The 27,517-nt window shown below is 50.2% G+C and overlaps 1 pseudogene; it reads left to right on the plus strand.

Moving 5' to 3' along the window:
- Nucleotides 1–27,517, plus strand: part of LOC131586342 (uncharacterized) — a 448,419-nt pseudogene that overhangs the window by 24,383 nt on the left and 396,519 nt on the right.

The following is a 27,517-nucleotide window of genomic DNA, read 5'->3' on the forward strand; positions in this document are numbered from 1 at the left end:
CACCGGAACCCATTGGAGCTGCGCCTTCAACTCCCATTATGCTCCGCGGCCCCATTAAACCGTATTATACCGGCGCCTACAACTCCCATCATCCCCCGCAGCCCATAGATTCCCTGTTACAGCCCCCCAAGTGCCCGCCCGGACCCCGAAGGGCCCCCAGATTCCCCTCCCTGACCTCCAAGCGCCCCCCTGGACCCCCAAGTGCTTCTCCGGACCCCGAATTGTCCCACAGAATCCCTAAGTGCCCCTCCAAGTGCCCTCCCGGCTTTCCCAAGTGTTCTCCAGACCCCCAAGTTCTTTCTAAATTCCCGCCCCAGACCCAAAACTGCCCCAAATGTTCCCCAGAAAATCTCCATGGTCCCCAAGGTGGTCCCATTTACCCTGTCTGAGAAAATTATTAAAAATTGATGATCAAAGGACTAAAAATATGTGTAATTATCATAAAGAGGGAGAAAAAGTGACCAATTAATTAATGAAGGGAATTGTGGTACTTTGAACCAAGGACCGATAATGTTTTTAGTTGCTAAAAATGGATCAATTCTTTTATATAAATATAAAACTTAGGTTATAAAAATACACAATAATTGTAGAATTTTTTTTTTTAAATTAATTAATTAGATTTTAATTATAAAGAAAAAATATAAAGAGAAATGTTTTCAATGCTTTGGGATGTCAGTCCCAGGTGGGCGATGTCAGACATGCTGAGGCTTGGGGTGAGGAGCAGGTTGTCCAAACAGGGGCAGCCCACAAGGGGCTCATTCTTCTCTGTGACCAGACGTCCTCAGGAGACATTCAGCATCAGGATTGTAAAGAGGAAATCGTGACCTCCTGATCAGTACACAAAGATGTTTTACAGTTTGAACAGTAGAATGTTGTCACCGTAAGGGGCCTTCTTTGTTAATATACCTCATGTTGTGTCATGTTTGGTAAATACCAATGTTGTTGTACCAGCCTTCCTTGTTAAAATATTGTTATAAATGAAATTAGAAATTTGACAACTAGGTCCCTTTGGTTAATGGCAGTTTAATTAAAAATGAATACAATTTACTAAATTGAAGAGTAATGTGGTATAAAAGAATACAGTTCAGTAAAATAATACATTTTAATGAAATTTAAAATTTATATATATAATCTGCTAGAAATTAAGTATGATTAAAGCATAAGCAAAACCGACCAGGGTACAAAGGCTTCCCACCCTGCCTCACATTCAAAACAAAGCACTTCAAGCTAAACTTATATACTGTATGCTTTTACATATTCATTAATGTTTCTTTTAAGTTTCCTCCTATTTCAAATTTTTCTGACTTTATGTCACTTTTCTTCACGGCGCTTGCCTCACTTGTTGTTAGGGGGTCTTCAGTCTTCTTTTGGTGGTCTTTTGGCAAAGGCTTCTCCTCTTCTTCATTGTCCTTTGGATAACCTTATAGGTTTACGTGTGTGTACTAAGCCTTGTGTTATGTTAGTCTACTAATTAGCCTTATGTTTACTAATCTTTAGGCCCAATGCCTAAATTTGTTCTAATTTTGGTCCATCTCAAGGCCATTTTGGTCTTGAGACACCATTTATCTTCTAAACTACATCCTGTACCTTAATTTTGACATGTAACATCTGCAAAGGGGTACATCTGCTTTGTAACACTGATTCATGATTGTTTCTAATTATAACAACTTTAATAACAGTTACAATTTAGTTAGCAGGAACAAATTCCATTTATTACATAACTGCAAATACCCCTTTATATCCCTTTTTATTGGTTTCCATGCTAATGGCCTTGCTTTCCTCCTTGCTATGGATAAATTTGTATTTTCTCAATTTCTTCTTTTGCTAACTCAATTGTTTGGCCTGCAGCCCAGTTGCTAAGCCCATCCACATTCACCTCTTAGTCTTCAGAGGGAAACTTTGAGCACAGTGAGAATCTCCCAGTGTGCAAGAGGGTCCCTGTGTGCCAGCTGCAGCTGGGGCCTCAGCCATCTCCTCTCTCAACAGGTTCCCCTCTGCAGCTTCACAAGTCCAGCCAAACACCTCCCTCAGGGACACCTGTACCACACATTTCACATCTCCATGCCCATACGTGATGTCCCTGTCACAGCTGCATTACCAGCTTGCTGCTGTGCAGATGCTGCCACCACCCAAAGCAAGGCCCTGTGTCCCTGAAGGGACCCGCCCTGCTCTGTGGCCTGGACTGAAGGTGGGTCCCTCCTGCCAGGGCAGGGCCCGGCACAGCTCTTCTGTTCCAATAAAGAGATGGAGCTCTCACCCCAGTGTCTGGCTGGTACCACCAGCAAAGCCCACACAGCACCAGCCCTGGCTGAGCTCCATGTCCAGGAGCAGGCAGGGCTGACCATGGTGTGGGCAGGCAGGAGCCAGGCAGGGGCCGCTGTGACCAGCGGCAGGGCACTGAGGGGCTGGGGGAGTCTGTGTTGAGCATCCCTGGGATGAGGGCACATTTCCTTCAGTGGCATCACCTGGGCCTGAACCTCCTCCAGTGCCATGCCCAGGAAAAGAGGCAACCATCAAGAGCATCTCCTGGGACACTGCCTGGCCAGCAATGTCAGCAGGCAAAAACCAAAGTTTTGTTTATCAATGACCCTTTGATGAAGTCAAAAATTTACAATCAGTCCAGTACAGATTGGAGTACAGATGGGAGTAACTCAGGGGGTACAGCCAAGGCCATGAGGTCACAGCAGTCTCTGGGGTGACAGCAGGCTGAGGTGACAGCAGGCTCTGAGGTCACAGAGGTCCCAGAGCCCCGTGGTTGCACAGCACCACAAGGACCGAGCAGTCAGTCCTTGACCACGACTGTTGTGGCAGCAGCAGCGGCGGCAGCAGCGGTGCTGACATTGGGACAGCGGTGTCAGGACAGTGGTGGCAGCAAGAGCTGCAGGACTGGCAGTGGGCAAGGCACCATGGCCTTTGCTCTGCGCCTCCTCTTCCTGCTCCTCCTGGCAGTGGCCCTGCCTGACAGGGCTGCCCAGGCTGCTCCATGGCGAGCAGGGCGAGCAGGTGAGCTGGCAGCCTCGGTCCCCTTTCCAGGGACAGTGCTCCCTTCTCCCTGGGAAGCGTTGGGGATGGTTTTCCCCAGGGCTTTAGGGGGGTTTCCTCTGTGGGAGGGAGAGAGGCCCCAGGGGCCCAGGGATGGTCCCACTGCCCCTCCAGAGATGTTGCACAGGGCCTGCAAAGAGGATGGAGAGTGACCAGAGCCAGCCCAGTGCTCTCCAGGCCTCTCTGCAGCTTTGGCCATGTCCATTGACATCTGGCTCCCACAGCCTTACCCAAACCCCTTGCAGTTCCCAGTTCCCTAAAACAGAAGGGGATCCCAGCTTACCCTGGTAATGGTCCTGATCTGTGCTCCCTTCTAGATTGGGATCGTAACTTGCATTATCTGGATGCCCTCTTGGATAAAGGCTTGAAACGCTTGGAGAATGCTGGAGGCAAGTTCTCAATGTGCCTTTCCTGAGAGAATAATGGGTGTCAGTGTGGCAAGAGCTTCCTTGTGTGCCATATCTCTTAACATAATCTCAGGCTTGACGGATTCTGGAAAAGTTGCCCTGCTCTCTTCTGGAGCCCTGAGTGAGTGCATGACACTGCTGTCAGTGGGAGGAAGGAGCATTTAGCTGTCAATCTTCTTCCCATGTGCAATGCCAGTGTCACCTTCTGTGTGCTCTGTGCAGCCATGGAGAAGAGCAGAGAGGGAAGGGGCCGGGCCCAGGGCTGTGCCCTGGGACTGTGCCTTGTGTGGCTCCTTTGCCAGCCCCAGGGAGCCTGAGCTGCCGCTGCCAAGCCCTGGCCCTGCCTGGGACTCAGTTCAGAGCTGATGGCAGTTCCAGGGTGTCCTTTCTCCCCTGACTGCCATTCAAGAAGCTTCTTCTATCCTGGTGTGGGGCAACTGATGGCAGGTGGTCTCCCTGCCCCTGCTCCTGGGTGGAAGGCAGAGATGAGGGAGTGCCTTGGAGGGCAGCAATCAGCCAGGTGCACTCACTGTCACTCCAGCCTGAAAGAGAATCATGAGCACTGTCCAGGACCTGTTCTGTCCTGCCTTTCCTTGCAGCTGAACCTATTGATGAAGGCGATCCAGCTTCCCAACCCATGTCCAGGACTCAGCCCTTGGGAGATGGTGAGGGTAGGTCAAGGCCTTTCCCCATGGGAAAGCTGCCAGCTCAGAACCTTAAAGTTGTCCAGCTGGCAGTGATGAGAGAAGCTTCTGTGGCTGTTGAGTTACAGGTGTGTCTGCAGGGAGGACTCTCCCAGCTCCTGGGTTGGTTACTGCACACAAGCTCAGCTCCCATCACAGGGGTGAGTGGTGTGTCCCTGCTGACCCCACAGGCTGAGCACTGCTTTTCTGGGATCCATTCCTGGGAAATGGATCTACTTCCTGTCATGGTCCTCTGAGGAGGAGGAACAAAGCTACAGGAGTTATGAAACCCCATGAGCCATCCAAACCCATGAGGAAAATGCTGAAGGAAATGCTGCAGGGAGCGCAAAGTTGGTCCATGTCCCTCAGCCTTCTCCTGAGACTCAGCAGCTGGAGACTTTCTCTGCACATCTGGACATGCAGTACCCAACACAGCAGGAAGGGATCCATGTCAGCCTCACTGCCCTGCTGCTGCTTTCATGCCCTGCAGGGCTGTTTCTTAGCCTTACCTGGCTGCAGCTTCTCCCCAGCCTCTGCAGGAAGGCATCTGGCATCAGCTGACAGGGAGCCCAAACTGCACCACGGGCCATGCCCACCCTGAGATCTTCTGCACTTTCCCAGTCTCAGGGTGGACCAGAAATGGTGTTTGTTTGGAGAAAGGAGGGCCCTGGCCAATGCCAAATGTTTATATGATTTCCTTTGAAAAACATTGCCTCCTGAAGATGCCACCTCCCTGTTGCCTTTTAAGCAAGGCAGACACCCTGGTTCAAGGAACAGCACGGTGGCCTCCCCTGGCCACTCGGTCCATTACCCACAGACACCAATGTGATGGATGGCAAATGGCGTTTATGGCTGGAGAATTTGACATTTTATAACCTAGCTTCACTGTGTTACTCCCATCTGCTTTCATCACAGCTAGGTGCTATTGGCTAATTGCAGAGGACATTACCATACTAAAGAGGAGGGGGGGTTACTATCTTTCCGTTACATTCCGGTATCTTCCGAGTGCCGGGACTTACTTCTACACCTCGCCCGGTGGGGAATGCTGCCATCTGATCCAGCTGTCCCTTTCTCCAGAAGTGGATGGAGAGGCTGTGCTGAAGGCAGCGTTTCCCAGAGGAAGCAGTGGCTCATGGGCAGCCTCTGCTGCAGGAAGGGAGGCCATGCCAGGCACAGTCACAGTCCCAGGAGGTAATTGCTGTGCCTCTGGGCCTGAGCCCTGCTGAGGCTTGAGCTGCGATCTCTGCTGCTTGGCAGTGTGGACACAGCCCGGACAAGACCAGCACAGCCCAGTGGAATTATCCCCAGCAGGCTCAGGGCACTTTGCTACCGAGCAGTCCTGCTGGGGTCCCTCCATGGGAGACAGGTCCCAAAACCTGGCAGCAGCTGCAAAGGAGTGCCCATGGTGGGGAATAGACAGTGGGGGAGGGCAAGGCTCCACTGTATCCTGAAAGAGCCTGGCTCTGTCCCTATGGGATGGGAGAGCTGTCCCAGCAGAACGTGGGCAGGAGGGAGGGAGGGCCTGAGGGACAGTTGTGGCACTGCCTGCTGTAGTTTTTCCCCATTGCTTTTACAATTCTTTCAGCTGTGGCAGAGAGAGGGCCCCAGTGGGGCCTGGGCTGCTCCAGCCACCTCTCCCAGGGATGCTGCAGAGGGCCTGCAAAGAGGGTGGAGAGTGACCAGGAGCCAGCCCAGAGCCCCCAGGCCCCTCTGCAGCTGTGGCCATGTCCACTGACATCTGGCACCCACAGCCTTAGCGCGACTCCCTTGCACTGCCCCGTTCCCTAAGGTAGAAGGGGATCTCAGCACACCATGGAAACAGTTCTGCTCTGTGCTCCCTTCTAGATTTGGAACACAACCTCAATTATTTGGAAGTGCTACTGAATGATACTTTGAATATCTTGGAGAATGCTGGAGGCAAGTTCTTCTATTCCCTTTACTGACAGAACAAGCAATGACAAGGTGGCAAGAGCTCACTCATGTGCCATATCTCTTACCATAATCTCAGGCTTGATGGGTTCTGGAAACCTCACCCTGCTCCCTTCTAGAGCCCTGAGGGATCCCACAGGCCACTGCCAGTTGGAGGAAAAAGCATTTAGCTGTCAGTCGTCTTCCTGTGTGCAATGCCAGTGTCTCCTTTCCTGTGTGCTCTGTGCAGCCACGGAGAAGAGCAGAGAGGGAAGGGGCCGGGCCCAAGGCTGTGACCCGGGGCTGTGCCTTGTGTGGCTCCTTTGCTGGCCCCAGGGAGCCTGAGGATCTCCTACAGATCCACGGGAGTTCTTCTGCCCTGCCTTTCTTTACAGCCAAACCTCTTGCTGAAGGTGATCTGGCTTCCCAACCCACACCCAGGACTGAGGCTCTGGAAGATTCTGAGGGTAGGTGAAGGCCTTTCCCCCTGGGAGAGCTGCCAGCTCAGAGCCCAAAGTTCAGCCAGGGCGGCATCGCTGCAGGTGCCAGGACAGAGCTGTGCACGTGTGTGCCCTCTCCCTGCGCTATCCCCTCACTGCTCCTGCGGCTCAGTGCTGCCTGTGCAGCAGAGATGAGAGAAGCTTCTGTGGCTGTTGAGTTACAGGTGTGTCTGCAGGGAGGACTCTCCCAGCTCCTGGGTTGGTTACTGCACACAAGCCCAGCTCCCATCACAGGGGTGAGTGGTGTGTCCCTCCTGACCCCACAGGCTGAGCATTGCTTTTCTGGGATCCATTCCTTTGAAATGGAATTCTTTTCCTCTAAGGTCCTCCAAGAGGAAATACCAAAGCTACAGGAGTTATGAAACCCTATGAGCCATCCAAACCCATGAGGCAAATGCTGAAGAAAATTCTGCAGGAAGGACAAGGTGGGTCCATGTCCCTCAGCCTTCTCCTGAGACTCAGCAGCTGGGGGCTTTCTCTGCACCTCTGGACATGCAGTGCCCAACACAGCAGGGCTGTTTCCCAGCTTGGCCTGGCTGCAGCTTCTCCCCAGCCTCTGCAGGAAGGCATTTGGCATCAGCTGACAGGGAGCCCAAACTGCAGCCCAGGCCATGCCCACAATGAGATCTTGTAGGATTCCCTGGTTTCTGGGTAGACCAGAAATGGCAGCTGTTTGGAGAAGGGAGGGCTCTGGCCAATCCCAGAAGTTTATATGATATCCTGGTCCTTAACCAAGTCTTTGACAAGCATTGCCTCCTGAAGATGCCACCTCGCCCAGTGGGGAATGCTGCCATCTGATCCAGCTGTCCCTTTCTGCAGAAGTGGATGGAGAGGCTGTGCTGAAGGCAGCGTTTCCTGGAGGAAGCAGTGGCTCATGGGCAGCCTCTGCTGCAGGAAGGGAGGCCATGCCAGGCACAGTCCCAGGAGGTAATTGCTGTGCCTCTGGGCCTGAGCCCTGCTGAGGCTTGAGCTGCCATCTCTGCTGCTGGGGAGTGCCCACCCTTCAGGGATGCTGCACAGGGCATGGAAAGAGTGTTGAGAGTGACCAGGAGCCAGCCCAGAGCTCCCCAGGCCCCTCTACAGCTTTCTCCATGTCCACTGACATCTGGCTCCCATGGCCTTACCCAACCCCCTTGCAGTGCCCAGTTCCCTAAGGCAGAAGGGGATCCCAGCACACCTGAAAAAGGTTCTCATCTGTGCTCCATTCCAGATGAGTTTCCTGGGATGGCTTCTTCATTAAATTGGCTGCATAAAGTTTTGAAGCCCTTGGATCCTCCTGCAGGTATGTTCTCAGTGTCCCAACAAGGAATAATCATTGACAACCTGGTAGGAACCAGGTGACAGAAGCTTCTGTGGCTGTTGAGTTACAGGTGTGTCTGCAGGGAGGACTTTCCCAGCTCCTTTACTGATTACTGCCCGCAAGCCCAGTTCCCATCGCAGGGGTGAGTGGTGTGTTCCTGCCGTACCCACAGGCTGAGCATTGCTTTTCTGGCATCCATTCCTGGGAAATTGAACTATTTTTTGTTAAGGTCCTCCAAGAGGGAAGAACAAAGCCACAGGACAGAAAGAATCACTTGAGTCACACCACATCCTGAAAGAAATAGAGAAGGAACTGCTCAAAGAGCATGGTGGGTGCATTTCCCTCAGCCTTTCCTGAGACTCAGCAGCCGGTGGCTTTCTCTGGACATGCTATGCCTGGCACCATGGGAAGGGATCCATGGCAGCCTCGCTGCCCTGCTGCTGCTTTCAAGCCCTGCAGTGATGTTTCGCAGCCTGGCCTGGATGCAGTTTCTCCCCAGCCTCTGCAGGAAGGCATTTGGCATCAGCAGGCAGGCTGCCCAAACTGCAACATGGACCATGCACACCTTGAGATCCTCTGTAACTTCCTGGTCTCTGAGCAGATCAGGAGAGGTGGTGGTTTGGACAAGAGAGAGCCTGGGCCTTTTCCTGATCCTCTTCCATGTCTTTGACAAGCACTGCCTCCTGAAGAGGCCACTTCCCTGCTATGTAATGGCTCCATCTGATCCAGCTGTGCCTCTTCCTTTCTCAAGGGATGGACAGAGAGACTCTATGGAAGGCAGCATTTCCTGAAGGAAGGGAGGCAATTGCAGGCACGGGCCCAGGCACAGGAGGCAATTGCTGTGCTGGGCTCAGCCCTCGGTGGGGCTGTGTGCCAGCAGCTCTTCCCACAGGGCCTCTCCTTGCATGGCCCAGCAGCAGCCAAAGCTGGAGGCGCCTCGGCTTCCAGGCCTCTGGAGCTCATTCCCAGCCCCTGGGAAATGGGACTCGTGCACCAATGTCCATCCCACTGCAGCTGCTCCCAGAGCTGGCCCTAAGCATCCAGAGGCTCAAGGCACAGGGTCAGCCGCGAGCGGGAGCCCTGCCACGAGCCCAGGGCCACAGCCAGCCCTGGCTCCCAACTGGGCAGGGGCTGCACTGGCCCCTGACAGGGCCTGGCTCTGTCCCCTTGGGCTGGGGGAGCTGTCACGGAGCAGGGAGGGTCAGGGGTGGCAGTGGCTGCTCAGGGATGGGTTTGGCCCATGTCCCTGGAAGGAGCCACTGCCCAAGCAGTGCTGTATTGTCCCCAGGTTCTCCTCTCAGCTTTCTGGGCTTTGTTGGGTGGCACAGCCTGTGCCAAGGGGTGGAAAGGTGCCTGCAGGCCCCAGCTCTGGGGGAAACAGGGAATATCCTGGACATACCCACCATGCTGCCAGCTCAGCAGCACAGCACGGGCTCACGCTGCCCAATTCTCCCACAGATGCAGCCAGCACCACAACACGTGTTCCAAATTCCCAGAAGGGCATCGGAAGAGGTTTCTGTCAAGGAACACGCTGTTGGCTAGAATTAATGTCAGGCCTGTTTTGTTTGGTGCTTGTCTTCATTTTATGCAGTGTTGGAATCTGGTATGTCTGGAAGACAAAACGGTGAGTATTTAATTCATCTTTCCTTCAAACAGCTTCTTTTGAAAGTCTTTTGTAGAATAGAAACATTTGCAGTGAGGCTGCTGTGGACTTGTGGCTAGTCCTTGGTTGCCCAAATAACTCTGCTGAGAGTTCTGCTGCTGCCCAGGGCTTTCATTGGCCTCTTAATTGCTGGGCCTTGTCCTGGGGAGCCCGCTGGGGCTGCAGCCAGTGCTGGCTCCACTGAGGCTGCCTGGCCAAGAGCAGCCCCAGGAGCAGCGGGCAGAGGCAAAGCAAGGTGGGCAGGAGAAAGAGCGGGGACGAGATTGCCCTTGAAAGGCAGAGGTGCTCTGGGGCCCGCTCCTGGCCAGGGACCCTGCCCAGAGCCATCCCCTGCTCTCCAGGGCCTTGAGGGGCAGCTGTCCAGCTGGGCCAAGCTGTGCCAGCAGCTCCAGCCGTGCTGGGGAGCCTTGGCAGCTCTGGGCCCTGCTGTGCAGGAGGGTCCCTGTGTGCCAGGGGCAGCTGGGGGCCTCAGCCACCTCCTCTCTCAACAGGAGCACCTCTGCAGCTTCAGAAGATTGGCCAAAGGCTTCAATCAGGGAGAACTACACCTGTCTTCCTCCATCTCCAAGCCAGTGTCTGTTGTCCCCACCACAGCTGTATTATCAGCTTATTGCTGTGCCGCCACCACCCAGAACAGGACCCTCTGTCCCTGAAGGTGCTGGCCCTGGTGCCTGGCCAGGCCCAAATGTGGGCCCCTCCTGCCAGGGAAGGGCTTGAACAAAACCTTTGGGCTTCTGCTCTGGGGTCTGGCTGGTACCACCAGCACTGGCACAGCTGCTTGGCTGGCCACAGCCTTGGATGGGCAGGAAGCAGCTGAGCACGGGGAATATCTTTGTTTTCCATTTTTAGAAATTAGAAATTATTAGAAATATTTAAAATTTTTTCTTGGTAGAAAGAAGTCCTCAAATGTTTCTTTTCTTTTTTTAGAGAGTAGTAAAATGTTTTTCAAAGTAGTTTTAGAATTCTGGAACATTTTTTCCATTTCTTCAATAAAACATGGAATTTAGTTTAATTGGTAATGTTTACTCTCGGAAGAACTGAGACACCCCAAGACACCCAGCATACTGGGGAGGCTCTTTTCCCACTGGAGATTTGGATCTAGTTAAAAAAAAAAATTGCATAAAATATTTTTCCAGATATTTTCTGGGATTACTGACAAGCTCACCTCCTAGTCTTCAGAGGCAAACTTTGAGCACAGTGGAAATCACTTAAATTCACCATCTTGTTTTCTGGAAGAACTCCCTCAGTTCTAGAGCAGGGGCTTCTTCCTGCTGCCCTCAGGCTCTCCTCTCGGCCTTCTGGGCTTTGTTGGGCAGCACAGCCCGTGCCTGGGGGCAGCAAGGTACCTGCAGGCTCCAGACCTGGGGGAAACGGAATATCCTGGCCATATCCACCGTGCTGCCAGCTCAGCAGTGGAGCACAGCACAGACTCACACTGCCCATGGCTCCCACAGATGCAGCTGGCACCACAACACGTGTTCCCAATTCCCAGAAAGGCATTGGAGAGGTTTCTGTCATGGAACAAGCTGCTGGCTAGAGTTAATGGCACACCTGGCTTTTCTATGGCATGCAGGTGATGGGGGACCCCTGTAAGGCTGCCAGATGATTGGGGTCCATTGTGAGGCACGGGCAGGGTGTTGTGTTTTCCAGTAAGACAGGCACGGGTTTGGGTCTTTTGTAAGTGGTGCATGTGGCTGAGGTTTCCTCTTGAAATTCTTAGGGGAATTGGGATCACTTCTATGGCTACAGGTGACTGGAGAACCCTGTAAGACTGGCAGGGGGCTTGAGTTCCTCGTGATTTACGTGGTGGTTTAGTGGTTGCCATCAAGGCCTGGAGAGGAGCCGAGTCCTTCCTAAAGTGGGTCAGGGGCCGGATTCTTTTGTGAGGCACATGAGGTTATTTTGGGGTCTCTGAAAAGGTGTGCACAGATTTTCTGTGAAGAACAAGGGATATTTTTGGGGTCCCTGCCAAGGTTTGCAGAGATCCCTCGTGAGGCACAAATGAATATGGTCTCTCCTGAGATTTGCAGAGATCCCTCATGAGGTGTGCAGTGGGGTTAAACTAGAGGGGTTTGTTAGTCTTCTCAGCACAGCAAAGGGACACTCTCGGTGGAGGCTGTGCAAAGCTGGCAGGAAGCTTCCTGCAGAGCCTCGGGCCTCGCCTGTGGGCTGTGCAGGCAGACAGAGCCCATCCCTTGGGGACCGGGGCCAGGCCGGGCCTCTGGACCCACCGCGCCCTTGTCGGGCCCTGCCCCATGGCTGGGCTGGGCCAGGTCAGTCCCAACAGGGAAGGGCTGAGGGCCGGGGTCCGATGGGGCTGCCGAGCAGTGCTCGAGGCACAACAAGGGCCTCGCTAAGCCCTGGCTCTGTGCTGCAGACAAACACACATTTACAGCCACAGCCGCTCCCTGAGCCACAGGAGGCACCTGGGGTTACATCTCAGGCAGTGGCTTCTCTGCCATTGAGGACCTCCTTGCAGGGCCTCGTTCCCTAAACAGGATGGGGAGCCCAGCACACCATGAAAACGCTTCTGATCTGTACTCCTGTCCAGATTGGCATTGAGATATGGACTGACGTGCAGTCCTGGTCAATCACATTGTGAAGATCATGGTGCATGCTGGAGACAACTTCTCAATGTCCCTTTGCTGACAGAATAAGCAGTGATTATTAATCATGGCCAAGAGCAGTCCCAGGAGCTCCAGGCAGAGGCAAAGCAAGGTGGGCAGGAGAAAGAGTGGTGATAAGATTGCCCTTGAAAAACAGACAGCAGGGACCCTGCCCAGAGCCATCCCCTGCTCTCCAGGGCCTTGAGGGGCAGCTGTCCAGCTGGGCCAAGCTGTGCCAGCAGCTCCAGCCGTGCTGGGGAGCCTTGGCAGCTCTGGGCCCTGCTGTGCAGGAGGGTCCCTGTGTGTCATCGGCAGCTGGGGACCTCTTCTCTCCACAGGAATGGCTCTGCAGCTTCACAAGACAGGCCAAAGGCTTCAATCAGGGAGAACTACACCTGTCTTCCTGCATCTCCCAGTCAGTGTCTGTTGTCCCCACCAAAGCTGCATTATCAGCTTCTTGCTCTGCCAGCAGCAGCCAGGCATGGAGCACCATGTTATCTTTGTTTTTCATTTTTAGAAGTAAGAAGTTTTTAGAAATATTTAGAATTTTTTTTTTTTTTTTTAGAAAGTAGTCGACAAATGTTTCTTCTCAATTTCCATAGTAGTTGAGGATTTTTCAAAGGCGTTTTTGAATTTCTCACCTGTCACTTGAGACACACAACACACACTTGTGCAGAGACTGCAATGGCTTCTTCTTCATTACAAAGTATTGTCAACATTTATTCACTTAACAAAGCATGATCTTAAGTCATTAGTTACATCAAAACAGCTCATTATATTCATTGGGCAAAGCAATGGCTTAATATATTTTATTGGTACAAAGCAATTAGCATCAACAATTAATTGGCAAGAGTTTACAAAAGATTATTAAGGCACGTACGCTGCCTCTAAGGCACGTATTACATAACTGCAAATACCCCTTATATCCCTTTTTATTGGTTTCCATGCTAATGGCCTTGCTTTCTTCCTTGCTATGGATAAATTTGTATTTTCTCAATTTCTTCTTTGGCTAACTCAATTGTTTGGCCTGCAGACCAATTGCTAAGCCCACCCACATTCACCTCTTAGTCTTCAGAGGGAAACTTTGAGCACAGTGAGAATCTCCCAGTGTGCAAGAGGGTCCCTGTGTGCCAGCTGCAGCTGGGGCCTCAGCCATCTCCTCTCTCAACAGGTTCCCCTCTGCAGCTTCACAGGAAAGGCCAAACACCTCCCTCAGGGACACGTGTATCACACATTTCACATCTCCATGCCCATACGTGATGTCCCTGTCACAGCTGCATTACCAGCTTGCTGCTGTGCAGATGCTGCCACCACCCAAAGCAAGGCCCTGTGTCCCTGAAGGGACCCGCCCTGCTCTGTGGCCTGGACTGAAGGTGGGTCCCTCCTGCCAGGGCAGGGCCCAGCACAGCTCTTCTGTTCCAATAAAGAGATGGAGCTCTCACCCCAGTGTCTGGCTGGTACCACCAGCAAAGCCCACACAGCACCAGCCCTGGCTGAGCTCCATGTCCAGGAGCAGGCAGGGCTGACCATGGTGTGGGCAGGCAGGAGCCAGGCAGGGGCTGCTGTGACCAGCGGCAGGGCACTGAGGGGCTGGGGGAGTCTGTGTTGAGCATCCCTGGGATGAGGGCACATTTCCTTCAGTGGCATCACCTGGGCCTGAACCTCCTCCAGTGCCATGCCCAGGAAAAGAGGCAACCATCAAGAGCATCTCCTGGGACACAGCCTGACCAGCAATGTCAGCAGGCAAAACCAAGGTTTTGTTTAGCAATGACCCTTTGATGAACTCAAAGATTTACATTAAGGCCAGACCAGTAGGACAGATGGGAGTACTTCCCTCTGGGAAGGGGCTCCTGTCACTTCACAGTCTCTATCCCCTGCCGGGAACCACAGAACTCTGGCCAGCCCCGCTCCCCCTGTGGCCTTGTCCGACCTGGGGGGGAGGAGGATGAACCAGAGCCCTGTTAGCTCTTCAAAAGCCAGAAACCAAAGAAAAAGAGAAATTCCCGAGCTCAAGTTTTAAAGGGTGATGTTCACAGGTTGATATCACATTTCAATGGTCAAAACTACTGTCAGTTCTCGGAAATGACCACTTATCGGCCAGGAGAAAAAACGCCCATCAGCCTCCAGCAACCTTAACTTCTTTAGCTGTTTATCTTTTTTACTTAAATGTCAATCTATCACACACCACAGCAGTGACAGCCCCAGTGTTCCCCTCTCTGTAACAGCACAGCAGTGACAGCCCCAGTGTTCCACTCTCTGTGACACCACAGCAGTGACAGCCCCAGTGTTCCACTGTCTGTGACACCACAGCAGTGAAAGCCTTGGTATTATGGGGTTAAATGTTTCTGAAAATGTTTCTTAAAACCATGAAGAAGTAGGCCACAAGAATGTCTGGTATTGGGGATGGTCTAGCAAGCTGAAATGTTCACGGTAACGGGAACTGGTACTTGGGAATTCCAAGATACCCACCCAGAGATAAGATTCGTACATGTTCGTACAAGGATGAGCTAACTCTCATGAAGCAATATTGATAAAGCTAATCAAGCAATATTAATGAAGCAATGTTGATAAGGTTGTTACAGTGATTACTGCTACAGCTGAAATTGTATGAATATGTGCACTTTGGACAAAGACAATGGAGCTAGATTTGGGTTGCTGATACCCCTAGTTCCCGCGTGCTTCAATAAAGCACCTGCATATAATCAATCTGTGATTATGTGTGTTCCTGAACACTGACATCAGCATCTCCCTGCACCCAGGGCAGCTCCCACCAGAGACCCTCCCCTGATTTAATTCCCAATCCAGGAGCTACAAGCATGGGTGAAGTTCTGGGGGCTGGCAGGGAAATGTCACTGTAAGATCTTGCTGCACTTGGCTCTCGGCCCCTTCTCAAGAGCTTTGCCTTCAAGGGCAGGAACATCTTTTCCTTGCTGGGAACTGGAATTCCAGACTCTTGGAGTGTGTGCCATGCAGGACCACACAGACTGGGATCCATGGGCTGGGATTGCACAGACTGGGATCCATGGGCTGGGATTGCACAGACTGGGATCCATGGGCTGGGATCACACAGACTGGGATTGCACAGACCGGGACCGTATGGATCAGCACCAGAGATTGGGATCACATGGACCGGGACCACATGGACCGGGATGGCTGCACCAGAACGATGCGAACCGAGGCGGTCCCGCCTTGCCCAGGGCTCCCTCCCAGTTCCCTAACAGTTCCTTCCCATTTCTCTCCCAATCCCTCCCACCCCTTCCTAGTCTCGCCCGGAGGCATGGCCAAAACTGCCCAGAGTGAACGCGGTGGTCCCGGAGCGATCCCAGAGCTGATTCCAGTCCCGGTGTCGATCTCTGTCCCGAAGCTGTGGTGGTCCCAGTGTCGGTCCCAGAGTGCTCCCAGTCCCAGTCTTTGTCTCCATCTCACTCTCAGTCCTGGTCTCAGTCTCGGTCCCGGAGCGGTGCCAGTCTCAGTGCCGGTGCCAGTGCTGGTTTCAGTCCTGGTCTCAGTCTTGGCCTCGGAGCAGTTCCCGTCCCAGTGTCAGTGCTGGTCCTGGAGTGATCCTGGTGCTGATCCCAGTGCTGGTCCTGGAGTGATCCCGGTGCTGATCCCAGTGCTGCTCCTGGAGTGATCCTGGTGCTGATCCCAGTGCTGCTCCAGGAGTGATCCCAGTGCTGATCCCGGTTCTGGTCTCAGTCTCGGTCTCGGAGCGCTCCTGGTGTTGATCCCAGTCCCTGTGCTGGCCTCGGTCTCAGTCTTGGAGCAGTCCCGGGGCACTCCCGGAGCTGATTCCGGTCCCGGTGTCGATCTCAATCTCAGAGCAGTGCCGGTCCCGGTCTCAGTCCCGGTCCCGGTCTCAGTCCCGGTCCCGGAGCGGTGCCGGTCTCGGTGCCGGTGCCGGATTCAGTCCCAGTCTCAGGCCCGCTCTCGGTCTCATTCTCGGTCTCAGTCTCGATCTCGGTCTCGCTCCCAGTCCCGGTGCTGGTCGAACCGAGCCCTTTTCGGGTGATTTCAGGTCCCTTTTGGGCGTTTCAGGCCAGGTTGGGGGATGTTGGGGCCCTTTGGGTGATTTGAGGCAAAACCAGCGACTTTCAGGGTGGATCTTGCACCATTTGGGAGATTCAAGGGTGATTTTAGGCCCTTTGGAGTGGGTTTTACACCAGTTTGGGCATTTTTATGCCCTTTTGGTTGCATTTTGGACCCCTTGGGGCGATTTTAACCCCATTTGGCTGATGTTGGGCCAAACCATGTGGATTTAGCACGGAGTTCAGGTCCCTTGGGATGGTTTTGCTTTTCACCTTTGTTTACCATAATTTCAGCAGTTTTACTCAATTTTTTTCTATTTTATTCATCAAAATATTCATAAAAATTGCCCCAAATGTTCTCAAAATCCTACAAAATTCCAGAAAACATTCACAATATTCAAAAAAAATCCCACAAAATTCCCTAAATCTTCTCAAAACCCTAGCAAATTCCAGAAACATCCCACAAAATCCCCACAAATTTCCACAAATTCTAAGAAAAATCCCACTAAATCCTTCAAGTCTTCTCAAAGTCCCACAAAATTCAAGAAAAATCCCACAAAATTCCAGAAAAATTCCAGAAAACTCCAAAGAAATCTCAAAAATTCAAGAAAAAAACCAAAAAAAATATGTAAATTTTCTCAAAATCCCATAAAATTATAGAAAAATCCCCACAAAATTGTACAAAAATACCAACAAATTCCCTAAATCTTCTCAAAACTGTACCAGATTCCAGAAACATCCCACAAAATCTCCACAAACTTCCACACAATCTAAGATAAATCCCTCCAAATTCCACAATTCTTCTCAAAATCTCACAAAATTCCAGCAAATGCACAGCATTCAAAAAAGCCCCCACATATTTACAGAAAAATCCCACACATTCCGGAAAAAACCCACAAATTATTTAAAATTTTCAAAATCCCACAAAATTACAGAACAATCCCAAGAAACTCTCTAAATCTTATTAAATCCCCACCAAAGTCCAGAAATATCCAGAAAAATCTCCACAAACTTCAACAAAATCTCACAAAACGCTGTCAAAATTTTTCAAGTCTCCTCAAAACCCCTCAAAATTCCGCAAAAACCCCAGAAAATTCCACAAACATCCCACAATATCTCATCAAAATCCCTTAAAATTCCCTAAATTTATCAAAACCCTACCAAATTCCAGAAACATCCCACCAAATTGCCACAAATTTCCACAAAATGTAAGAAAAATCCCACAAAATTTTTCAAGTCTCCTCAAAAGCCCACAAGACTCCAGAAAAATCCCACAAAATTATTAAAACTTTTGCAAAATCCTTCAAAATTCCACGAAACTCCCACAAAATCTCCTCAATATCCTACAAAATTGCAGAAAAATCCCACACAATTCCATAAATGTTCTGAAAACCCGAACAAATTCTGGAAACACACCACCATATATCCACGAAATACCACAAAATCTAATAAAAGTCCTTCAAAATTCTTCAAGTCTCCTCAAAATCCCTCAAGATTTCAGAAAAATCCCACAAAATTATTTAAACTTTTGCAAAGTCCAATAAAAATAAAAAAAAATTGCACGAAATTGCAAAAACAAAAACAAAACATCCCTAAAACTTCCCAAAAACCTACCAAATTCCAGAAACATCTCAAAAAATCTCCTGAATATCCCACAAAAATCAAGAAAAATCCCACAGAATTGCAGAAATTTTCTCAAAACCCTACCAAATTCCAGAAACATCCCACAAAATCTCCACAAATTCCCTCAAAATTCAAAGAAAATCCCACAAAATTCCCTAAATGTTCTGAAAAACCTAGCAAATTCCAGAAACATCCGACAAAATCTCCAAAAATTTCCACAAAATAGAAGAAAAATCCCACAACATTTTTCACATCTTCTCAAATCCCACAAAACACCAGAAAATTCCACAACATTTCAAAAACAATCCCACAAACTTCCAGAAACATCTCACCAAATCTCCACAAATTTCCACAAAATCTAAGAAAAATCCCACAGAATTCCTCAAGTCTCCTCAAAATCCCTCAAAATTCCACAAAACTCCCACAAAATCTCCTCAATATCCCACAAAAATCAAGAAAAATCCCACAAAATTCCACAAAATCCCAAAAAATTGCAGAAACCTTTTCAAAACCCCACCCAATTCCAGTAACATCCCACTAAATCTACACAAATTTCCACAAAATCTAAGAAAATCCCTCAAAATTCTTCAAGTCCCCAAAAAATCTCACAAAATTCAAGAAAAATCCTACAAACTTCCAGAAAACTATTCACAAAAGCCCACCAAATTCCAGAAACATCCCACAAAATCTACACAAATTTCCACAAAATCTAAGAAAATCCCTCAAAATTCTTCATGTCTCCTCAAAATCCCTAAAAATTCCACAAAACTCCCACAAAATCTTCTCAATATCCGACAAAATTCAAGGAAAATACCACAAACTTGCAGAAAAATCCCACACAATTCCCTAAATGTTCTGAAAACACCAATTCCATTAACATTCCATTAACATCCCACCAAATCTCCACAAATTTCCACAAAAACCTTGAAAAATCCCACAAAATTGCAGAAATCTTCTCAAAACCCCACCAAATTCCAGAAACATCCCACCAAATCCCCACAAATTTCAATAAAATTCCAGAAAAATCCCACAAAATTCGTCATGTCTCCTCAAAATCCCTCAAAATCCCACAAAAATTGCATAAAATTATTTAAACTTTTGCAAAATCCCACAAAACACAAAAAAAATCGCACGAAATTGAGAGAAACTAAAAATCCCCTAAATCTTTCCAAAGCTCTACCAAATTGCAGAAACATGTCACAAAATCTTCACAAATTTCCACAAAATCTAAGAAAATACCTCAAGATAGTTCATGTTTTTTCAGAATCTTTGAAAATTCCACAAAGCTCCCACAAAATCTTCTCAATATCCTACAAAATTCAAGAAAAAACCCTACCAAATTCCAGAAACATCCCACCAAATCTCCACATAATCCCACAAAATCTAAGAAAAATCACACAAAATTCTTCAAGTCTCCACAAAATCCCACAAAATTCCAGAAAAAAATCCCACAGAATTGCAGAAATCTTCTCAAAAGCCTACCAAATTCCAGAAACATCTCACAAAACCCCCACAAATTTCCACACAATCTAAGAAAATACCTCAAAATTCTTCATGTCTCCTCAAAATCCCTCAAAATTCCACAAAAATCGCACAGAATTATTTAAACTTACGCAAAATCCCACAAAACCAACAAAAAAATTGCACGAAATTGAAAAAACAAGAACAAAAATCCCTAAATCTTCCCAAAACCCTACCAAATCCCAGAAACATCTCAAAAAATCTCTTGAATATGCCACAAAAATCAAGTAAAATCCCACAAAATTCCAGAAAAAATTCCCACAGAATTGCAGAAATCTTCTCAAAAGCCCACCAAATTCCGGAAACATCCCACAAAATCCCCACAAATTTCTACAAAATCTAAAAAAAATCCCACAAAATTCTTCAAGTATCCACAAGATCCCGCAAAATTCAAGAAAAATCCCACAAAATTCCAGAAAAAAATCCCACAGAATTGCAGAAATCTTCTCAAAAGCCCACCAAATTCCAGTAACATTTCACCAAATCCCCACAAGTTTCCATAAAATCTAAGAAAATACCTCAAAATCCTTCATGTCTCCTCAAACTCTCTCAAAATTTCCACAAAACTCCCACAAAATCTCCTGAATATCTGACAAAATTGAAGAAAAATCTTACAAAATTGCAGAAAAATCCCACACAATTCTCTAAGCGTTCAGAATACCCCACCAAATTCCAGAAACATCTCACAAAATCTCCACATATTTCCACAAAATCTAAGAAAAATACCATAAAATTCTTCAAGTCTCGTCAAAATCCATCAAGATTCCAGAAAAAAATCCCACAAAATTCCCTAAATCTTCCCAAAATCCTACGAAATTCCAGAAACATCCCACAAAATCTTCACAAAATTCCAAAAAATCTAAGAAAAATACCTCATAATTCATCAAGTCTCCACAAAATCCCACAAAGTTCAAGAAAAATCCCACAAAATTTCAGAAATCTTCTCAAAACCTCACCAAATTCCAGAAACATCCCACAAAATCTCCATGAATTTCCACAAAATTTAAGAAAATACCCCATAATTCTTCATGTTTCCTAAAAATCCCTCAAAATTCCAGAAAACTCCCACAAAATTGCAGAAATCTTCCCAAAACCCTACCAAATTCCAGAACCATCTCACAAAATCGCCTCAATATCCCACAAAATTCCAGAAAAATCCCACAAAATTCCAGAAAAGTCCCACAAAATTCCATAGGTATTCTGAAAACCCTACCAAATTCAAGAAACATCCCATAAATTCTGCACAAATTTCCACAAAATCAAAGAAAAATCACACAAAATTCTTCAAATCTCCATAAAATACCACAAAATACCAGAAAAAAATCCCAAAAAATTCCCTAAATCTTCCCAAAACCCTACCTAATTCCAGAAACATCCCCCCAAATCTCTACATAATCCCACAAAACCCAAGAAAAATCCCTCACAATTCTTCAATTCTCCACAAAATCCCACAAAATCCAAGAAAAATCCCACAAAATTGCAGATATCTTCTCCAAACCCCACCAAATTCCACAAACATCCCACAAAATCCTTAGAAATTTTTATAAAATTCCAGAAAAATCCTACAAAATCCTTCATGTCTCCTCAAAATCCCTCAAAATTCCATAAAAATCGCATAAAATTATTTAAATTTATGCAAAATCCCACAAAATTAAAAAAAAATTGCACAAAATTGAAAAAACAAAACCGAAAATCCCTAAATCTTCCCAAAACCTTACCAAATCCCAGAAACATCTCACAAAATCTTCACAAATTTCCGCAAAATCTAAGAAAATACTTCAAAATACATCATGTTTCCTCAATATCCCTGAAAATTCCAGAAAACTCCCACAAAATCTTCTCAATATCCAATAAAATTCAAGAAAAAACCCTACCAAATTCCAGAAACATCCCACCAATTCTCTACAAATTTCCACCAAATAAAAAAAAAATCACACCAAATTCTTCAAGTCTCGTCAAAATCCCACAAGATACCAGAAAAAAATCCCTCAAAATTCCCTAAACCTTCCTAATACCCTAGCAAATTCCAGAAACATCCCACCAAATCTCCACAAAATACCACAAAATCTAAGAAAATACCACATCATTCTTTGTCTCTTCTAAAGCCCACAAAATTCCAGAAAAATCCCACAAAATTCTTTCCATTTTCTCAAAATTCCAGAAAATTCCAGCGAGATCGCACAAAACCTCCACAGAATTCCACAAAATCTAAGAAAAATTCTTCTTGTCTCCTCAAAACACCTCAAAATTGCAGAAAAAATTCCCAAAATTGCCTAAATCTTCTCAAAACCCCATCTAATTCCAGAAATGTCTCTTAAAATCTCCACAAATTTCCACAAAATCTAAGAAAAATCCCAGAAAATCTAAGAAAAATCCCACAAAATTGCAGAAAAATCCCAAAAATTTCCCTACATCTTCTCAAAACCCCACCAAATTCTAGAAACATCCCACAAAATCACCCCAAATTTCCACTAAATTCCACAAAAATTCCATGAAATGCAAGAAAAATACCACAAAATTCCAGAAAAATCCCACAAAATTATTTCATCTAAATTTGCCTTGGCAATTGTAGATCCCGGCTGCTCTTGCCCCTCTTCTGCTTGCCACCTGAATTTTAGCAGTACAGCTGCAATTGCCTCTTTCAATCAGTGCTACCCACTGTGCTTTTATCACAGGGAACTCAGGATTTTTGTTTCAGGCATCACGATCAGTAGAGATCAAAATGCTCCCACGTGCTCCCTGAGCACTAAATCAAGGGGAATTAAAGCCACACAGGTCACATTTGCAGTGCTCAAACACAGCCCTGTTGCTGCTGCTGCTGCTGAAATAGAATCAACTGACAGAGGCCATCACAGAAATTGCCTCTGCAGTGGCAAATAAAATGAAAAAATCCATCAGGAATAGTAAAAACCAGAACTTCCCAACTTGCTTCATTGTTTCTTCTGAGCAGCAGAAGAAAAAGAAACAGGGCACCTTTCAGGCAGCTCCACAAGCTCAGGGTTCTCATTTCATGGGGAATCTGAGATGCAATTGGCCTTGTTAAAAGGATAAAAGCAAAGGGAATGAATTGGGAATTATTAGGAAAAAATGACCCTTCTTACACACAAAGTTCACCAAGTCATTCCCTGCATTTCTCCTTTTCACATTCTTTCTCTCATCCACTGAGAGGTCCAGCTTATCATGTTCTGGTGCTTATCATCAACTGATTGTGCTCTTGATTTCTACCACTGCAAGACATGTAGAATCATCTAAACTGAACACAGAAACAAACTCCCTCTGTCAGCCCATCTTCACATTCCAGATCACTTTCCAGATGTCCATGGGGCTATTGGAATGATGAGCTCTCCACTGCTGGCTGCAGGCTCTGGAGATTCTTTCTCCACATTCAGCCAGGCTTGTATTCCCCAACAATTCCTGGTAGCCCATCATGTTTTCTTTGGCTAGAAGAGGAACAATGAAAACCTTACCAATGGCACAACTCCCCAGTGCACAAGGAAAAGAAAGAACAAGTTGTCAAGTTCTTCAAATATTTGTCCTGCTTTGCTGCAAGAGTTGTGCTGCACTCACAGTGTGGGAAGCCAAGAGAAGCTGCAGCTGGGGGCACATCTGGTGGCAGGAGCTGCGCCTTGTTCTCCAGGACAGGTTGTTGGAAAGAACAGACAGGACTGGGGAGGAGATTCTGGGAAAATTGAAACAACTTTTTTAAGAAATGAAAATAAAATCCGAAGAAACAACCAATATGTTTTTTTCTATTTTTCTCTATTGATTTTTATGTTTCCCTTTTCCATCTTGCACTGTTTCTCCATCCCATTCATTCCAAATGGATCTCACCTCTAAGATCTGAGACTTGGCAAGTTTTAGACACTGTAAAATACCATGAGCTACACTCAGTTTTACTCCCCCTGTTTTACTTGGAAAGCAATGCTGGAGACACAAGTGCAGTGCTTGGCTCAGGTACAAATTCTGCATTCAGGGAATGTGCTCAGACAGTGTCTGACCCTCAGCAGGGACAAGGCACAGCAGCAGCCAAGGGCATTGCTGTGCCCCTGTGCAGGAGTCAAGGCTCTGGCTCTTGGCTCACCAGGGCAAAGTTCCCGTGTTTGGCCAGGCTCAGGGGCTGCCCGGGGAGCGCGGGGCTCGGGGCGGGGCCGAGCGGGCAACGGACAAACGGACACGGGGACAAACGGTCCCGGTGCTTCAATTGCAGCGGCAGCGGCGGCAGCAGTGGCAGCAGCGGCAGCAGCGGCAGCAGAGAAAGCAGCAAAAGCAGCGAATTTATCAATTCCCTGTCTCTCTTCTCCCTCTCCCACTGTCCCGCACCCCATCCCGGTCTCCCTTTTCCTGTGTCTCATTCCCTTCCAGTTTCCCTCTCCCCGTGCCCACCCAGGCCATGCCCCCGGTCCGCCCCCGGCCCCGGGCGGGGCTGCCGCGGCCCCGGCTCCGGCCCCGGCCCCGTCCCCGTCCCCGTCCCCCGCCCCGGCCCCGAGCATCCCTCCGCGGTCTCGCCTCCGCCCAGCTCTGGCTGTGCTGGCGCTGGCGCTGCTGGGCGGGCATCATTGCCTGGGGCTGGGGCGGCATCGCTGCCCTTTGGCTCCGCCTGGCCCGGCCCCGGCCCCGGCCCTGGCCCCGGCTCCTCCCGGGGCCCGCGGAGGACACAGGCGGCGCGGCCGCTGCCGCCGCCTCCGCTGCGGCTTCCCCGGCCCGAGCTCCGCCGCTCAGCAGCGCGGCCGCCGGCACCGAGCCGCCGCTGTCGCGTTCCAAAGAGCGAACGCCTGCGGATGCCCGGCCCGGGGAGGTCGGGGAGCGCTCGGGGGCCGTTCCTGGCCCCGGGCCGAGCACTGACGGCCGCGTCTCTTCCCCAGGGAAGGCGCAGGAGGCCCTGCAGCAGCGGTACCGAGTGGGTTCACTGCTGGGACGCGGCGGCTTTGGCAGAGTTTTCGCAGCCACTCGGCTCTCGGACGGACTCCCGGTGAGTGGTGGGGCCAGCGGCGGGCGGAGGAGGAGGAGCGGGCGGAGGGGGCGGAGGAGGAGAAGGGGGCGGAGGAGTAGGATGGGGCTGGACACGGCAGGCGCTGAGCTGAATCCGCTGTTCCCTTTGGCTTACAGGTGGCCATCAAAAAGGTGCCACGGAACCGCGTCCGGCACTGGGGCGAGCTGGTGAGTGAGCGGGGCCAGCGGCAGAAGCCGGGGCGTGCCGGGCGGGGATGAGCCGGGACCCGGCAGGGTGGGAGCTGCCAGGACACCTGGAGGGAGAGCGGGCATGGGGCCAGCGGAGGGCACAGAGCATCCCGGGCTGGCTGAGGGCTTCCCGAGCCCTGGCACGGCCTCAGCCCCACTGACAGCACCGTGCTCCTCCCGCAGCCCGACGGCACCAGCGCACCACTGGAGATAGTGCTGCTGGACAAGGTGTCCACAGGCTTCCCCGGCGTGGTGCAGCTGCTGGAGTGGCTTGAGCTCCCCAGCTACATTGTTATGGTGCTGGAGCGCCCGGAGCGGTGTCAGGACCTGCGGCGTTTTATTCGGGCACGGAGGTTCCTGTCCGAGGAAGAGGCGCGGGAGCTGTTCCGGCAGGTCCTGGCAGCCGTGCGGCACTGCACCAGCTGCGGGGTCCTGCACCGAGATATAAAACCGGACAACATCTTGGTTCACCTGGACACCGGCGAGGCAAAACTGATAGACTTCGGCTGTGGCACCTACCTTCAGGAGACAGCCTACACACAATTTGCAGGTGAGCCCACACAGGGGTAGGCTCCTGGTCCCAGCATCTCCTGGCCCAAGCAGGGTGTGGCAGCAGGGATTCTCCCAGGACTGGGGCTGGGGCAGCCAGCCTGACAAAACCCCCATGGTTGAGGTAGTAGAGAGGGGGAGCCAGAACCTGTGCACCAGCTGGTTTGGTGTGCAAATGAGAATGGGCTTGGACTCCTCTGCTCACCTGGTTTGCCTTGGTTCATAATATTTTTTGGGCAATGCCAGCAGGCAGGATGTGGGTATGGTTTTTCCCCAGCACTGAGTGGGTATTTCCCTTTGTGTGTCATGGTCAGGCCTTGCCAGGGTTTCTGCTGCCGTCTTCCAGCACCAGTGACTTCGTTTCCAGCCACGGATTTGTACCCAAGTCCCAGGTGCTGGCGAGAGAGCAGCAGGTCACCCTATGGGCCACTGGGGAAGCCCCCACATGCCCAGGGATGCTGGGGTCAGGCTCTGGGAGCAGCAGCATCCCCCTGATGAGCTCCATCCATATTCCATAGGAACACCATCATACAGCCCCCCGGAATGGAACGACTTTGGGTGGTACCATGGCGAGGCAGCGACCGTCTGGACCCTGGGCATCCTGCTGCACGAGATGGTCTGCGGGGAGCACCCTTTCAGGAGGGGCAGGAACATCAGATGGGGCCAGCTCCCGCTGCCACAACGGCTCTCCCAAGGTGAATCCTCATCTCTGGGCACAGGGGGAACACCAGTGTTGGGAGACAGCAGCGGGCTCGTGAGCATCCCGCTCTGGCAGCTGCTGAGGAGGTGGCACATGTCCTGCTCTGCTGCTCTCCTCCAAAACAAAAAAATTAATGGGAAAGTTTAGGCCCAGCTCTGAGCATATCCAGCGTGGCCTGGGCATGAGAATAGTGGGACAAAGCAGACAGGAGCCTTCTCCAACTGACCAGTGGTTTGTGGTTTCTCTCCCCAGATTGCCAAGCTCTGATCAGGTGGTGTTTATCCCTGAACTCCTTGGACAGGCCCTCATTAGAAGACCTGTCCTGTGATCCCTGGATGCAGGATATTCATCAGCCCTAGAAGAAGGGAGAGAGCCACAGGCACAGTGATGCAGGGACCTGGTAAGTTACAGCTCCACACATGCCCTGGCAATCAGCAGCAAAGAAATCCAGACTTTTTTGTCCTGCCTGTGTCACTGGGCTCATCAAATGGGAACACGCAGCCCTTGTGCTGGAGCTGAGCTGCTCTGCCCAGCACTGGTGGGCACCATCTGAGCTGGTTTTGCTTGTCCTGGTTCACTGACAGCCGGGCCCTGGGCAGAACCCTGACAGCCTGGTGTCACCCCAGGGAAGAAGGAGCCCCTGGAGAATCTGGACCAGGTGGGGCTGCTGCTGCTGCTGGAGACATGGAGGACAACAGCAAGGATGACATCCTCTTCCTCCACCTGGCCATCGGCAGCTGGTGATGATGGACTTTGATTCTGGCACCTTCTTCAAAGCCAAGCTCCACAGTGAATTTTCAGGTCAGTCCAGACCCAGGGGGATGCTCCCAGATTTGAGCATTGGCCGGCAACCAAAGGTTTCCCCTTTGCTGGGGCAGATGCAACTGATTCCTCAGTGGCTGCCCAGCTGGTTTTTGGCAGGGCTGGGGACATGGGCTGGAGTGGTTACAAAATGGGAGTGGGATCCTGGCCCTGCCAACAGCCCCCACCACCCACCGTGCCCCGGGCTGGGGCTGGGGCAGCCAGCCCGACACAAACAAACCCCCATGGCAGGAGCACAGGTGGGACTCCAGAACCTGAGCACGGCTGCTTTGCTGTGCAGGCAAGGAAGGGCTTGGGCTGCTCCACTCCCCTGCTTTGCTTTGGGATCACCGTGATTTTGGGGGACAGTGCAGGGGGAAAGGGAGCAAGCATGGGCTTCCCTCACCCATGGGTGGGTTTTTCCCCAGAATGTAGGGGTTGGGCCTTGCTCAAGTTTCTGACAGAGATAAGATTTTTTACCATTTTTCTTGTTTCCCCTTTTTGTCTGTAATCTATTTTCATTAATTTGTTGTTTGTTTTTCTAAAGGAAGCATTCTAGGTGGGATCCAGTCTGGATCAGGAAGTGCTTGGGACCAGCTGTGGCGTGGATGGGCCGTGCCCTTGGAGAAGACTGAGGACATCGTTTGGGACCAGCTTTTCTTCTGGCAGCGGATGGTGTGAGGTGGGTCCTCATCTCCCTGGCATGGGTGGGACAAGAGCTTTTGGGAGATGGCAGCGGGCACAGGAGCATCCCGCTCTGGGCAGCTGCTGAGGGGCTGGATCTGCCGTGGCTGGCTGCAGGCTGGGCACATGTCCTGCCCTCCTGCTCTGCTCCCAAAGGCAGCAGTGATGGGCAGCTTTGGGCCCAGCTCTGAGCACGGCCAGCATGGCCTGGGCACCGCGGCTGGCTGGGACAAGGGGACAGGAGCCTTCAGCTGACGGGCGGTTTCTGCTTTCTCTCCTTGCAGCCGGGCTCTGCGGATGCTGAGGCTGCTCTGGGCTCTGCCAGGG

This window comes from Poecile atricapillus, chromosome 19 (assembly GCF_030490865.1).
Source record: "Poecile atricapillus isolate bPoeAtr1 chromosome 19, bPoeAtr1.hap1, whole genome shotgun sequence".
Lineage (NCBI taxonomy): Eukaryota > Metazoa > Chordata > Aves > Passeriformes > Paridae > Poecile > Poecile atricapillus.